Here is a 16,207-nt window from a genome sequence, read left to right on the forward strand (position 1 = left end):
TACCAGTCGCCTGTTATAATTTTCAACGTTTAAGGATCCGCCCTTTTTCAGAAATATTTTTTGTATGCATATCGCTTTAATGGAATAACTAGCGCCATTGTAGGTTTTGTAATCGACGCTGACAGGATTTGACCAATCACTGAGGAGTCTAGGGGATATATAGAACGCCCTGAGGCTTAGTCCCGTTTCTACCTCGGTGACTCATTGCGAAAGGGAGAGAGGACTAATGCTACCAGGTGAGTTATATGGGACCGCACCGCTAAAATAGCTCCTTGATTCAAAAATGAACTGTAGATTAGATTCTGTTCTGGCGCGCTCGATTTCCAAGCGGCATTAATTAACAAACTATATGCGCTTGTGTTTAGATTACGCCATTATGCTGCTGTATATCTGAAAAGCGAACACATTTCAACACGCCTTAAAAGCGGTTGGAAATAATCAGACGACGGACACTCGGAACACATGAATGTGACCGGGTAAGTGTGACGGGATCGCGTTGCCTTGAAGATTCCTTTAATTATAAAATGAAATGTAATATCATTAAGTATTGGCTCGCCCGCGTACTAAAGCAGGACCGATTAACTTTACACGCTTCTGTTTAGATGACGTGGTGAAACAGTAAAGGAACAAGTACGGTTTTTTCAAGATGCTTGAGAACAGCTAAAGGATAGGCGCTGGAATACTGGAGCGTTTGCTAGTAAGTGCAATCAGCACTATAAGATTTATGAGCAACCAAAGGAGTTCTTATCGTGATTGCAATTTTCATGCGTTGTTCTCCTTCATTTGGTGATATTCTAGTACACCCATGGCCGCTTGTATGGTGACTGCCTGATAGACACGCTGGTGCCCGTCTCATCAAAGGAATATCAACATTTGACAAGATATAACGGGATATAATCCAATATCTGTCGAGTAGAGGGGAACGTGTACTTTTCCTATCTGAAGTCGGGGACGTGAGAATAGCCAAGGTAACATCAGTAGCTTGATACTGTAACAATGAATGTAGCAAGGGGATCCACATTAGTTTCACCCACATTATTGATTAAGTTACTTTGTTTCTAAAAGACGGTGGGTTGGTCGCCTTGTTTTACAGAAATACTGGGACATTTTTGGACCCATTAGCGAGTAAAAGAAGTCGATTCTGAGCTTTTTGTTTCCAGCTCCATACTTTAAGCCCCATGAACTCAAAATATCAACGCAGGATTGATATAAATAGAGTAGATAGTCTCTATTTCCCCTTGAGATACACATGAACAACCAGGCTAAATAAAATGAGAAACAATGTAGTAATGTGAGAAATATATAGTGTGTTAGTTACTGCAATGGACAATCTCTTTTGAGTTCTGTTAATGTAATTGGAGATGGCTTATGTTAGTAGTTTGTTATTTGTGTTTTGTAAATAAGATGTATATAAATGTATATATGTATAGGGTCAATGTAGGGCCTTTTTAATGAAATGTGCACTTGAATCATTAGGTATGTACAAATTGTTATAGATTGTTCTTTTTCTTTATTATGTTCTAGGAGTTTTGAATATCATGGCCGCCTGAGGAAGGCTGAACGCCGAAACGCGCGTAGACTGAATTAAGCCATGTTTAATATTCACTTTTTTTGTTTGAGAGAAATTGTATTGTAATTGTTTGATCGAATATGCAATAATATTGTGTTCTGCAAACCATATGTTGATAAAGGAAGGTTTAGAAAAGATATGTCAGGACACTATATGAGTATTTTTGTATAAAAAATGTTTGAAAAAAAGAAAAAAGGAAAAAAATGATATAATTTTCTAATACAAAAACTCACAATCACAAGTAATAAAGAAAGAAATTTCAATTAGTTCATCTTCTGGTAGTGATATTTGATCAATGATGTTACATGATTTGTACATTACCACACCTTTTTAATAATTGTTTCCTATATATTTTTTCACAAATATTTACTTTAAAACCCTGAGATAGGAAGCTAAATTAGGGGTACCCTTGTTACGTTGCAATATATATGTATATATGGTTTAGACCTGCACACCTAGTAATCAGTTTTAAACTGAAAATGATATTTGAAAATCAAAGCGAATTTCAGTCTATTTAAGCGTGCTGCTGCGTGATGGGGTATAGCCCTAACCCCTGTTTAAGAATAGCCTGTGTGAGGACCCGGACAAATCTGAACCTGCGCAATGCACAGCTAATGTCTGTAAGGTTTCAAGGATTTCTTCTTATTTCATTCACTTCTCATAATTACAATAAGACATTTACAGAAACATGCATTTGAAATAATGTATTTCTTATTTCATCTTAGGGGCCGATTCCGATCCGGGTCAGAAGGGCACCGAACGCGATCCGGCCGGAAAATCTACGAGCCATACGCGTGTTTTCCGGCCAACTCGTACAGCTGTATGAGCGAGCCAGTACGGAGCGAGCTACATGAAATTCACCGACCGAGTGGTTTCCGGGTCAGAACCGCTCCGTACGTCTCGGTCGTAAGCGAACCGTGGCATGCAATGGATGCGATTCACGACCGAGCCAGTACGATGCACGCGACGGAGTGTCCGGCTCGCAAAAGTTCCCAGAGTCGGACTTCGAGGGTCCGCGTCGGACCCCCGGCACCCGGAGCCGTACTACTTGCACACAAAGGGAGACCTATGGGTCTCCCCAACACAGGCATGTATGGTGCGGATGACACTGACGCGTACCCACTGTAGGCGGCGCACTTGTTCGAGACGTACCCATTCAGTCAATGGGAGCGCATGTACGCGTCGTATAACTGGCTCCAATTGATTTCTATGGGAGTCCGACCGAACCGAGTCCGACAGCATACGTGCGCATCGTACACGCTCGGTCGGACTGCAGGGGTCCGGCTCGGTCGGAAAACACTCCGGATCTGACTCGGTCGGAGTGCTTTCCGACCCGGATCAGAATCGGCCCTTAATGTTGCAATTTCGTGAAAAACAGGAAACATTGAAAATGGCAAACAATAGGTACAATTCTTCTTATATGATATTGCTTAGCAAAGACATTTTCCGAATACGATCCAATGCATTTTGGGTTTGTAAAACCCTTCTTCAGGGGTACATATGATACAGTAACCACGATATGGAGATTAGATGAGCAACTTGTAGCTGCCTCCGTTGGAAACTACAAAAGACAAAGTTTGGAACATTATCAGTTCAAAAATGTACATCCAAACAGAGTGCATTGTAAAACAAAGGATTTGCACACTCCACGCTCCGAGTGAATGTCCAAATGAAACCAAAAAATGTGGCCAAAAGGGAAGATCAAAAGATGCAATGAAGGGATCAAACCTGTAACATGTAGATGCCACCATTAGCCTAAAAAGTGAATCATGCCATAAGAAACGAGGAGCTACACCGAGTGTGCCCGCCTACTACAAAAACTAAAAGGGATAATAAACAAAGCATTCTCATGTCCTTCTTACCACGTCTGTACCAAAAACGCGGAACAGTGAAACTAAATGTGAGCACCCTGTGATATACCGGAATCCCAGAATACAATCTCCGTATCTGGAAAAAAAACAAGCGTCAATTGAACGTGAGACTATAACTAACCAAAGTGCCAAAGTTAACGTTACAACGTAAAAACATGAAAAAACAAGAATCAGAGCAACTGAAGGCTCACCCTTTCCTTGCGCCGACTGACGATCAAACAAACGAATCCTCGTGACTGCTATTGGGGGTGCATGCGTTATGACATGTACGGCTAGAAAGGCTTAAGAAAACCGGTGTGATTCAAAAATAACTTTATTGATGCCTCTATGTCCTTGCGTCGCTATTGGCATACTGCTCATAACAACCCAACGTGAAACGCACCACTTTTCAACTTAAGAACATGTGACTTTTCTACTGTAAAGATGCAAAATCTTCAGTCTACCGAGTAATGTCAAAAACGTGACCCTGTAGAAAACAGGAGTTAGGGCTCATGAAAAAACTCCATGGTACCTGCTACAAATGTGAAATTCAAGACAAAGCCCAATTAACAACAAGATGCCCCAGTGGCAAAGAGAAAAGAAAAAGGAAAGATAAAGGATTGACAGTGTAGGAACTGACTTGATTAAAAAGTGAGATAATGAGTAATGCGTGTGTGCAAATCGTGTACAGAATTTAGGGGTAAACCAACATTAATTACAAAAAACGCAATCTCTCATGATAGTCATGGAAACATACATTTACAGAAAACTCAATAATTCATAATGGTCATTACGACCTCCTGGAATGATGGTGCCTAGATATTTAATCCAGAGCGTTTCTCTACGTGCTAATGAGACATTGTAGTCTATCCCTGGAATAGAGTAACTTTTCTCTAGTACTGTGAACCTAATCTGGGGAATGGTATATGGTGTACTGACCCAATGTGCGGATAGGCAGGAGTTACAATTTTTATTCTGAATCATGCTTTTGTGTTCTATTACACGTGTTTCAATTTACCTTGATGTTCTGCCCACGTATATCAGTCCACATGGACATTGGATAGCATAGATAACGCCTTCTGTATTGCAATCTGACATGTGACTTAACTGGATTTTTTGATCTGTGTGAGGATGAGAGAAGGTGTTCCCTGGACTTATGTTGCCACATTGACTGCAGTTCCAACATTTTCTCATTCCTCTTTGTGTTTCTGTAGAAGAAATGGATTTGGGTTTTAATAGTTCCCTCAGTTGTGAGCGAGCATAGGTTTGTCCATGAACACTGATGAAAAGTCAACCTCTTGCTCTATAATTTCCCAATGTTTTGTTTTGATTTTTTTAATCTTTGTAGATTGCGCGGAGTGTTTTATGACAAACACTTCCCGTTCATTGGTTGATTTAACAGATTTTTTTAGTAGTTCTTCCCGTCTCTTCTGTGCCACTATTTCTTTAGCCGAATTTAAAACCTGCGGGGGATATCCCTAGTCTTTATATCTGTTAAGTTGCTCCTCTATAAGAGATTCACTCCTTTCCTCTTGAGATGTAATTCTTTTAATTCTGATCAATTGTGACACAGGCAGGGTTTTTTTGAGAGAAGTTGGGTGAGCGCTCGTGTAATGTAAGGTATTGTTTACATCCGTAGGTTTTCTATATACAGAAGTCTGTAAACCCATCGTTGTTTTTTGTATTTCAATATCTAGAAAATGAATTGTCTGTGGGTTAATAGTAAACGTGAATTGAATCCATGGGTTGCACTGGTTCAGTTCATTGATACATCCTTCCAGCACTTTGCGTGTTCCTCTCCAGATGACTAAAATTTTATCTATGTACCGCATATATGTGATGAGATTTTCTTGCCATCTAGGATTGTGTAATATGTGCGTATTTTCGAAGTAAGCCATATAGGTGTTAGCATAGGAGGGAGCTCCTGGAAATCCCATATATGTTCCAGTACGTTGTAGAAAGAATTTATCTTTCCAGGAGAAATAGCTGTTATAAAGTGAAAAATGGAGTAGGTCCAATGAGAATACTCCGTTATCATGTGTAGAGATCTGTTAAAGTCTCCATTCCACTGCATCTAAACCCTTGTTATGGGGAATGGAAGTGTATAAAGCCACTACATCAATAGAGCAAAGTAAAATCTCTTCCTTGAAATGATGGCTTATTGCTTCTAATTTTTTCAAGCAGTCAGTAGTGTCCTTTACATATGTGCCCCAAGATTGTACCAACGGTTGCAAATGGTAATCGAGGTATTGTCCAATCGGTTCGTGGATAGATCCACATCCGGCTACTATTGGTCGAAAAGGGGGGTTTACCGCGTCTTTGTGAATCTTCGGAATCATATAAATATGCGGTATTTTAGGCGTGGTATTCTGTAGAAACGTTTTGGTGGTCTTGTTAATCAGACCCATATTCTCAGCTTTCAACAAAATCGACCCAAGGAATTTCATGAATTTGTTTGTAGGATCTGTATCCAATTGAATATAAGTCTCAGTGTTGTTGACATGTTGATTCACACTCTGTTCGTAAAACTCCGTGTCCATGACGACAAGCGCTCCCCCTTTGTCTGCTGGTTGGGAAGTTACCTCCTTGGCCTGTCTCAAAGAGTTAAGGACACGCAGTTCACACCTCTGTGTGCCATGCCTACAACCCACTGTCCTGGCATAGGTCAGCCACCCCTCTAACTGGGTGCACTATACCAGTGGTGGGGGTACAGGTACATGAGCCCTGTACCCCAGGTGCATGAGCCCTTTACCCCTACAGTGTCTAAGCCAATTCTTAGACATTGTAAGTACAGTACTGCCGCTAAGAGTATATGGTGTCGGGAGTTTGTCATTATGAACTCCACAGCACCATATTGGCTTTACTGAAAACTGGGAAGTATGATATCAAACTTCTCAGTACATTCAACCCAGTCTGTTGCCAGTGTGGAATTTAATGAAAAATGCACTCAGAGTGCATCTTAGAGATGCCCCCTGAAAAATGACCATCCTCAGCGGTTTCCCTAACTGGTACACACCAGCCTGCCACCACGAGACATGTTTCTGGACCCCATGGGTGGGAGCCTTCACTCCCTGAGCCCAGAAACAAAGGCTTTCCTGGGCGAAGGTATTCACACCTCCCCCAGGCCAGGAAGAGCCATCTGTGGCAGGGGAGCTTCAAAGGCCTTGCAGACTTTGTAATGCAACCCCCAGCCTCTCTTGCTATCAGGAGTAAGCCCCCTTCCAGGCTCCCCTCCTTTTCGGAAGGATGAAAGGAGGGAACAATTAGCCAGCCCAGAAGGTGTGCCCACCTCTGCCAACCCCACTCCTCAGGTGGGGGAGACGAGATGAACCCACTCTTCAGTGCCCATCATCTTGCAGATGGCAGGCAATCTCCAGTCAGGATCAGGTATTGTGCTCACTCTCCCAAGTGAGGTGAGCACACCAAGGGTGTAGTCACCCTAAGGTCAGTAGCCCATTGGCTACTGACCCCGAGATCCCTAAAATGCCCCCAAAATACAATATTCAGGGGACAGCCCTGAACCAAGAAGAGAGATTCCTGCAACCTAAGAAGAAGAAGGATGAAAGAAGACGCCCAGCAGAGGAGACTGCAGAGAAGAATTGACTTGGCCCCAGCCCTACCGGCTGGAAAATCTTCATTTTCCAGAGATCCTGCACCAAAATTCACTTTGTCCTGCAGCCAGCGACCTCCAAGACCCTGGGAGGACTGACTGCCTTCAACAAAGACCGGATCTCCTGTGAACAGCAGCTCTGTTCAAAAGAAACTCCCAAGACAGACTCTGAGTCTGCTGAGGACCAAGAAACCCGACACCTGGAACTACCACTGCACCTGTCGCCTACGGCCTGAGTTTGAGTGGCCCACCAGTCCCAGCAAGTCCCCCAGCACTCCAGAGTCTGAGTCTACCATGGGTTGAGCCCTCCAGGACTCTCTCACATCACTTGCAGCCTCTGCACGGACAACCCCCCTCAACCATGAGTGGCCTGGTAAGGTGAAATCTGACCTCAAAAGACACCCCTGCATCCAGCCACCATGCCCCCTGGAGAAAAGAACCTGAGGTGCACCTATGTCCCCTAACCCTCCAACTTACTTGCCCAGCTGTTGGTTCCTCCCGGAAGTCTTCCTGGACTGAGCCTGCAGCTAGAAACCAAAAACAAAAATCCCCGTTGAAAACAACAGGGCATCTGCCGCCAAAACAGCGCCCTGCACCCAGCCGCCCCTGCCCTGCTGTGGGTACACTTTGTGTGCTAAACAGAATCTCCCTTTGTCCTGGACCTAACACCAGGAGCATTGCTCCCACAACCTTGTATCCTGCTCGTGAGCAGCCACCAACCAGAGGCCCCCTATCCCCCATTAGATAACATTGGGCCTCAGCACTCTGCACCCGGCTGCTCAAGTGCCGCTGAGGGTGCTTTGAGAATGCATTCTTGAGCCTGGGGGAACCCTTATTCGAACCCCGGAAACTCAACCCCAAAGACCGAGTACTTACCTGGTAAGCTTTAACTTAATTTCTCTTCATAGGAACCCATTGACTGTTTTTCTCTGAAAAATGTTTTGTGTGGAGTGATTTGTATGGAAACCTGAAAAATAATAATTGTGCAAAACTGATTTTATTTACCTTTTCTCTAGGAAATTTGCCAGTGTGATATCTAGGCATATCACACTGAGTAGAAAAAGTAACTTTAAAAGTAATCTAGAAAGTAATTAAACTGTAATATATACAGTATTTCAATACCTAGACTTACCTGTATTTCAAACAACTGCATTTAGACTTGCATTATCTTGTATTGACTGCATAATATTTTGCAAAGCATTTATTTCACTTACCTGTGCCAGGCTTGACTTGGTTCTAGAAATAAAATAACTTAACAATATTTTTATACAAACGACATGGGTCTGAGTTCAGCCTTTGAGTGTGTAACATAATTTGCTGATTGAGTGTATACAACAAATGCTTAACACTACCCTCTGACAAAGCATTACTGCTTGCCCACAGTGCCCCAAATAGAGAGTAAGGTGCTATCTACTTTTACCTATGCCTACCTTTGGGGTTCCACTGGACTCTGTACACACTATACCTCATTTTGGTGTAGTATATAGAGAGCCAGCTTCCTACAATCATATGTCAGCTGATGCACTGTACTCTCTTTGAGCACCATACTTACCTTGACTCTCAAATATTGTTATTGTCTTTTCTGATTCCACAAGCCTTCTCTTCTCCAAGGAACCTCCATGTTGCTCCTGATGCTACGTATTGAGGAAATATGAATTTTATGATCAGTTATGTCCCCTATCTTAGACCCCAACGGCTCCATGTGCATGCTACAAGTACATGTATGTTCCCTCCAGTTCCAGTTATGAAGACGCAAATACATGTGCGTCCACCGTCAACATGTCCTCTTTCAGATCCGCCATGAATGAGTCGGATATTCCGTTCCTAAGTATGAAAGGCCACCGACTTTATGTGGTTCACTTTCCACGTTTTACAGTTCAGGCGAGTAGGCCCTGAATTCTGCCATCAAGCCTTTTCCTGCTTTCTGCCTCTGAAAGCTCCAGTCCGAGCCCGCATCTGTATCCATGAACTTTGTCCTACTCCCTGCGCGGCTAACGGTGCCTGATCCGGCTTGTTACCTGCCAAAAACTGTATTTCACCTTCAAGATTATCTGCTCCGCTCCTCATCCGATGCATTCCTGTCTAGTAGTTTAGGTAAACATACTTCCAGCTACCGAGCAAAGGGCCAGGCCTCACTGTCCTCATGCAAGTAATTCATAGCCCCTGTTACTATGGAGGATTCCTGCCCCCTCGCATTTCATGTAGACACTTAGACGCTTGTACACGCACTAACAGTCAGTATAGAATAGATTCCGTCCGAGAGACCTTTCCTTTTGGATAATACAGTTCTTTAAACATAAGATATTAGATATGATTTGGGATTAGGTTGACATGACCCCTCAGACTTCTGTCTCCACATGTAGAGCTAAATGTCAAGTCCCCTTCACCCTCTAGTTGCACGTCAATCACACGTCATGCGGCTGCGCACGCATCTCTGCCAAGTATTTCTGCTGACATTGCAGGATTCTCTTATGGATCCACCCACTTGTGACATCATGTTTAATGACGTTTCTAGTTACGCCTATGTTTACGCCTATTTTCATTACGTATGTGTAGTATTATCTGTATTATCAGCTGTTACGCCTCCTACATCTGTCTTAATGTAATGCTTTTCATATAAATATCTTTACTTGTCAATAATGTATTGCCTTCCCTTCCTGAACCCTCGTGGTGATGGAATTTGATGCCTATGGTTCGAACCATAATTCCTTGTAAGGAATAAAGCCTTTCAGAACCTCTAATACCACGGATTCTGCCTCTTATTTTTACTGAGTTATTCTTACTAGACTTTACCGCATGAAAAATAGTACAGGTAATTAAATATTTACCACATAAATTGGCGCCCGAATAGGGACACTTTCTCATCTCACGCGCCGGAGGTGCGTTGCAGGCCCGGTCTCCTGCCACAGCTGGATGGACAACAACGCGTACCCGCAGGATTTCCTGTATCTCCCTCCGGCCAAGCGGGGGTGACTGAGGCTGCGATCAACACCCAGACGAGGCGGTGAGAAGTGCGAAGTATCCCGACCAGAGCCTAGCTGAGAGAGCAAGATCCGAGGTATACAGAGGCCCACCAGGTTCCGAAGTTCCGAGTCGAGTCGAGTCCAGTCCGGTCCAGTTCAGTTCAGTTCCGAGGCCTTCCGTTCCGTGCTACCCGGTGAGTACCGTTGCCGGGGAGGCATTTAGACGTGCACATAGGTTGTGCCGGTCAAGACGGGTTTGGGTACACAAATCCGGTCTGCACTGTTTCAGCAGTGTATCTGTACTGTTTAGCAGTATATCTAGTAATGTCTTGCCTATAATTCAGTATTATCTAGTGTTAGTATTATGTCAGTAACTAGTTTTTAGTAGTTATCATCGTTCGTTAACTGTTAAATGTTAAATGTTTTGATACGTTCTACATATTGTGGTGTGAATGATTGTTCATTATTGTGTTTATTGTATTAAGTGTGTTCAAGATTAAGTAATAAGGTCTAAAAATGCCGCTCTTTTCAAAATTAAGACAGATCAAAACCAGAAAAGGGGTACTCGAAGAAGCTGTTCCCATTCCACCTAGGGACACTCCAGGGTACTTTATGTATCATAAACATGGCCTAGATGCCGTATTATTTCTTGATTTATGGGTAGACTACACAAAAGATTTACCAGAAAGTCAGAGATGGCCCGCAGCTGGGACCTGGGATGCAGATTGCATCATGAGAGTAGAAGAAGTATTATGGAAAAATAAAGCCAGACAGTCACAGAAAGATGCCATTGAATTATGGCGTAAAGAATCATATAGACGTACAGAAAAAGCGCTCAGACAGGAAGAGAAAAGTAGGAAGAATTCAAATAAAGCCCGAGAAAATATATTAATTGAGGAAGGTACCCGAGTAAAAGCAGAACAAGTAGATAGACAACGAAACACTCTTATGAATGGTATGTATCCTCTTCTGGCCGAAGGGTTACCCCAGGCCACCCCGGAAATACCGAAAGACGTGACACCTCCATTACTCCCGATAAAAGCACATCCCAAAACAGCAAAAGACGTTTTCCTTTCTTCCTATTTAGATGATGTAGCTCCTGAATATGCTAATGCTCCGCCACACACACCGCCCACCGATGGTGCTCAACGCCAAGATCATCCGTCTGTATCCCCGCAACAACAAACTCCTACGCACATTCCCACAGGTTCATCTGCTTCTACCGCTTTTCCTACATCTACAGTTTCTATCTTACATCCAACAAATCCTTTCGTGCCTAGCACCTCAGACGGTGCAACAGGAGGTACGACAGAAATTTTTGCCACGCCACCCCGAGGAAATAAATTATCTCTTAGAGATTTAGCGTACGAACGTACACCCCAACTAGCAACTTCCGAAATGTTTAAGGAGCATCTAGTGGATTGTAGATATGATCCTGTGCCCGGTAGACGGGACGGTATGCTGCTGTCATCACTACGTATACGACGAGCTTCAAGGTATTTAGCGACGCTACCAGGAATGGTGACACATTTAGACAATATATATCACTTTGTCCAATCAGGACGAGGCCCTGAAAGTATTGACGAAGCCATGGAATACCAGAAAGTGGATGTACAGAGACAACTGTTACGCTTCTTCATAAACTGTGTGATCAGAAACCAAGACAGGCCTGAGGTAGAGCAGAAGGAAATACAGGTACTTACCAAATGGGGTCAGAATATATCAGAAGGGAAGCATGATAGACAGACATGTATAGTAGTTATGTGCCGAAAGATCCGCAAAGAAGTAGAACGAATACATAAAGAAAGATTAGAGACAGACCAACATGAATCAGAGGGAGAGGAGGACGAAGAATCAGAAATGCCCACAGGACACTTAGAAACGATGGCTTATGTAGGTAAAGGAAGATCTTTTAATAATACCAGATGTTTTAATGATCCAATACGTCCGATACGTCCAGAATATAACAGAAATTTTCAAGCCCCTATGTTAAATATAAGGTCTCCTGAACACCTATTCCAAGCTGCTGATAAACTACTCCGAGACCGAAGGGGGTACCATATGCTCGATTCTATGGATGAACAAGAATTAGCCAGGTCAGCAGTACAATGGGCTGACAGTCCCGACAAATACAGTGATGATGCACTAGCACACACGTTTCTGAACCTTGCCCCAGACGAAAAACGATTAGCTGGTATATACATGATTCAACACCTCCTTATATTATATAAAGGCCAACACTCTGATCCTGGACCCCTACCTGACATATTGACAGAATTACTCACGAATAAATGGAGAGGGTCAGGTACTGATTTAATTAAAGAAATTCTAGAATTTCGAAACCAGTATATAGTTTTCGTATGCCCGGAACATGCTCCAGTTCCCACTATGGGAAGAAAAATGTATCACATAGATAGACAGAATCCCTTACGCGAAGTGCACCCAATAAGAGGTGACGACAATAATTTTAAACGCGTGTTTGTGTACACGCCCATAACTAAAATTGAATTATTAGAGATGAAGAAAGTAGTACCCAGCCATGACAAGGATCCAGCAGGTTTCCACCGTGAGATAAAAGACATGTTACTCATGGGAGAGTATACCTACCCCGACATTATGAAAATATTAAAAGTATTAATGCCTGCCGGTATTTACGAGAAACTCAAAGAAAAGGAATGGGAGGTGGGAGACCAAAAGATAGATTGGACAGCATTAGAAAACGAAGAAAAGGCCCGAGCTGCAGGATCAGGGCTTGGGGAAAAGACTACAGCACTACCAGGATTACTAGTGCAGGTATTGCCACGTTTATTAACTACGAAAAAGGAGGACTGGGGTGCAATCTCAGCCCGTAAACAAAAGCAAGATGAAGACACTAGTGATTTCTATTCCCGATTTGAAAAATGTTTTGGTATAAATAGTGGCATAAAAGCAAGTAGCGAGTCATATCCACATCTGTTTGTGACAAAATTAGTTGAAAATTCCCTACCGCAAGTTAAGAATAGAGTATTGAAATTTGAGAGTACCTGGCAAGGTAACACCCCGTCACAGATGTTACAGATGTTACAATATCACCACAATAGAATTAGAGAAGAACAAGAACATGAGCAAAGACGTATGAAAGACACGAAAATGAAAATGCTTGTGGCTCAGTCAGTTCCAGCTGATGGTCATAAAAAGGGTGATTCCGCAGGTCCGGCGAAAGGGACATGCAACTATTGTAAACAACAAGGTCATTATATACACGATTGTGCAGTTCTGAAACATAATATCGCCACGGGTAAAACCCAGGAAAGACCACGTCCACCTAGACAGGATCAGAACCAATCACAAATCCCTCAGCATGCACAATCTAGGCCAGCTCCGCAACAGGCAGCTCCACAACAGACCGTAGCAACATCACAGCAGCAGCCTATCGCTGCAACATAAGCAACGACACAACAGATGTACCAGTATGCACAAACTGATTATCCCGATTATCAACGATACACATGAAATAGCCTAGAGAGGGAAGTTGGCTTACCCCTTATTGAGGTTCCTGTAGATCAAGAGGGACCTTATGTACATAGTGAACTATTAGGGGAAGACAGAAAGTTTTTACTTGATACAGGGGCAAGCAGAACAACTATACGACGCAGTGAAGTTCCAGGGGCACCCCTCTCAGGCTCACAGAATATTTCCCTTGGATTCTCAGGAAAGCCTATCATTAATGAAGTATCGCAACCCCTACCACTTACGGTTGGTCCATTGACACGAACAACAGATTTATTGCTTACTAAATCATGTCCAGAAAACTTGTTAGGTATAAAAACATTGAAAGCTCTAGGAGCTATAATATGTTGTTCTCCGGATGGAGTACGATTATTTTTACGTGACTTCAAAGGTCACTACGTGTCCAGAGACATGGATCACCAGCTGCAGAATTTACCTACACATTTATGGGCACAAGGCCCTACTGATGTTGGTTGCATGAACATTACACCATATCGAGTCACACTAAAAACAGGAGTGGTACTACCACGAATGCGACAATACAAGTTACCACCAGATGCTGTTGTGGCTTTACTGCAAATCATTGACGAGCTCATTGCACAAGGAGTGGTTGTGGAAACCGACTCCAATGTATGTAATTCACCGATAATTCCGATTCTTAAAAGAACGGATCCAAAAGCACCACCAGTATATCGATTAGTTATTGATCTGCGCGAATTAAATAAATGTAGTGTACCACAATACCCTGTGGTCCCAGATATCTCTTCATTATTAACAGCTATTGATTCAGAAGCAACGTTCTTTACTGTAATTGATCTCAAAAATGCTTTCTTTAGCGTCCCAATAGATCCGGAAAGTCAATATTTGTTCGGATTCAGTTTAAATGGACGAAGTTTTAAATTCACACGCGCACCTCAAGGATTCACAGAAAGCCCCAGCATCTATAGCCAAGCACTGAAACGAGAACTTGACAGTATCCACATGCCAGTTAACACTGCCTTGCTTCAATATGTCGATGATCTGCTGATCACCGCCAGAAGCGAACCTGAATGTGAAAAAGCGTCACTGACGGTTTTACAATTTCTGGCCGACAAGGGGCACAAGGTGTCCCCTTCTAAGCTGCAATTCTGTGTCCAGCAAGTTGTTTAGGGAAGACAGCTTACACCCGACCGCATCCAGTTAATTGCTAACATGCCACCACCCAAGACACAAAAGGAGGTGCGGGCTTTTATAGGCCTCACTTCATACTGTAGGCAGTGGATCCCTCAATATGCATTTCTAGCAAAACCACTCATTCAGTTGACAACACAGGAGGCAGCCACATCGACTGTCCTCCCTTGGACTCAAGAACATACGCAAACCTTTGAAAGCTTAAAGAAAGCTTTATGTCAAGCACCTGTTTTAGCAACACCATGTTACAATAAGCCTTTTACACTCTTTGTTACAGAACGCGAAGGTACTGCCTTGTCAGTACTCACTCAGGAACAAGCAGGATCACACAAACCATGTGCTTATTTTTCTAGTACATTAGATCCCGTAGCTCAGGCTCTTCCTGCGTGCCTGAAATCAGTGGCAGCAACAGCTTTAGCAATCAGACAAAGCGATGCCATAGTGTTAGGACATCAATTGACAGTACAAGTACCACACGCAGTAGAGGTTCTCTTGAACCGCACACAAACACAACACTTGACTATAGCAAGACTCACCGGTTATGAATTAACATTGTTTCAGCCACACATAGAAATCAGACGTTGTAATACATTAAATCCTGCCACACTTTTGCCAGTAAACGGAACAGATCCATTAGCACATGATTGTATTGAAGTCATTACTATCACGACGAAACCCAGACAAGATTTGACAGATATCCCTTTATCAGATCCGGACCTGACATTGTATGTAGATGGTTCGTGTATGAGAACAAGTACAGGAGAGTTAGTGGCCGCTTACGCAGTCACAACAGACACTGAAGTCATTGAAACAAATTGTATTAACACTCTGTCAGCTCAAGCAGCCGAGCTCATCGCTCTGACACAAGCCTGTATTCAAGCCAAAAATAAGAAAGTCAACATATACACAGATTCACGTTATGCATTCGGAGTCGTCCATGACTTCGGCGTACTGTGGCGAGAGAGAGGTTATTTAACTTCTCATGGTACCCACATCCAACACGGACCCCTCATTCAAGCTCTATTAGACGCGATTCATCTACCTACTGCAATATCGATTATGAAATGCAAAGCCCATACAAAAGTTACCGATATCATTTCTCAGGGTAACGACCTAGCTGACAGAACAGCTAAACAGACTGCTCAGAACCAGACTCATACAACTGACACGACAAAAACAATAGTTCCGACACCAACACATTGCATGACAGTTAAGGATCCCGCCCTTGATGTAATTGACATACAGACACATGCTACACCAGAAGAAATAAAGAAATGGACTGAATTAGGAGGGATCCAAACGGATCAAGGATGGATGACGAAGGAAAAATCTATATGGTTTCTTCCCGATTCCATGGTTCAAGTCATCATTAACACAATACATAGTCCAGCGCACCTAGGAGAAAAAGCTATGCTAGACAGCATTCAACACATTTGGTTCAACAAACACTTGCGAGCAGCAGCCAAACAGAAAGTACGTACCTGTATGATATGTTGTCAGTTCAACCCAGGTAAAAGCATTCCCGTAGAGCAGGGTGGATTTCAACCTCCCGATC

Source organism: Triturus cristatus, chromosome 10, assembly GCF_964204655.1.
Source record: "Triturus cristatus chromosome 10, aTriCri1.1, whole genome shotgun sequence".
NCBI lineage: Eukaryota > Metazoa > Chordata > Amphibia > Caudata > Salamandridae > Triturus > Triturus cristatus.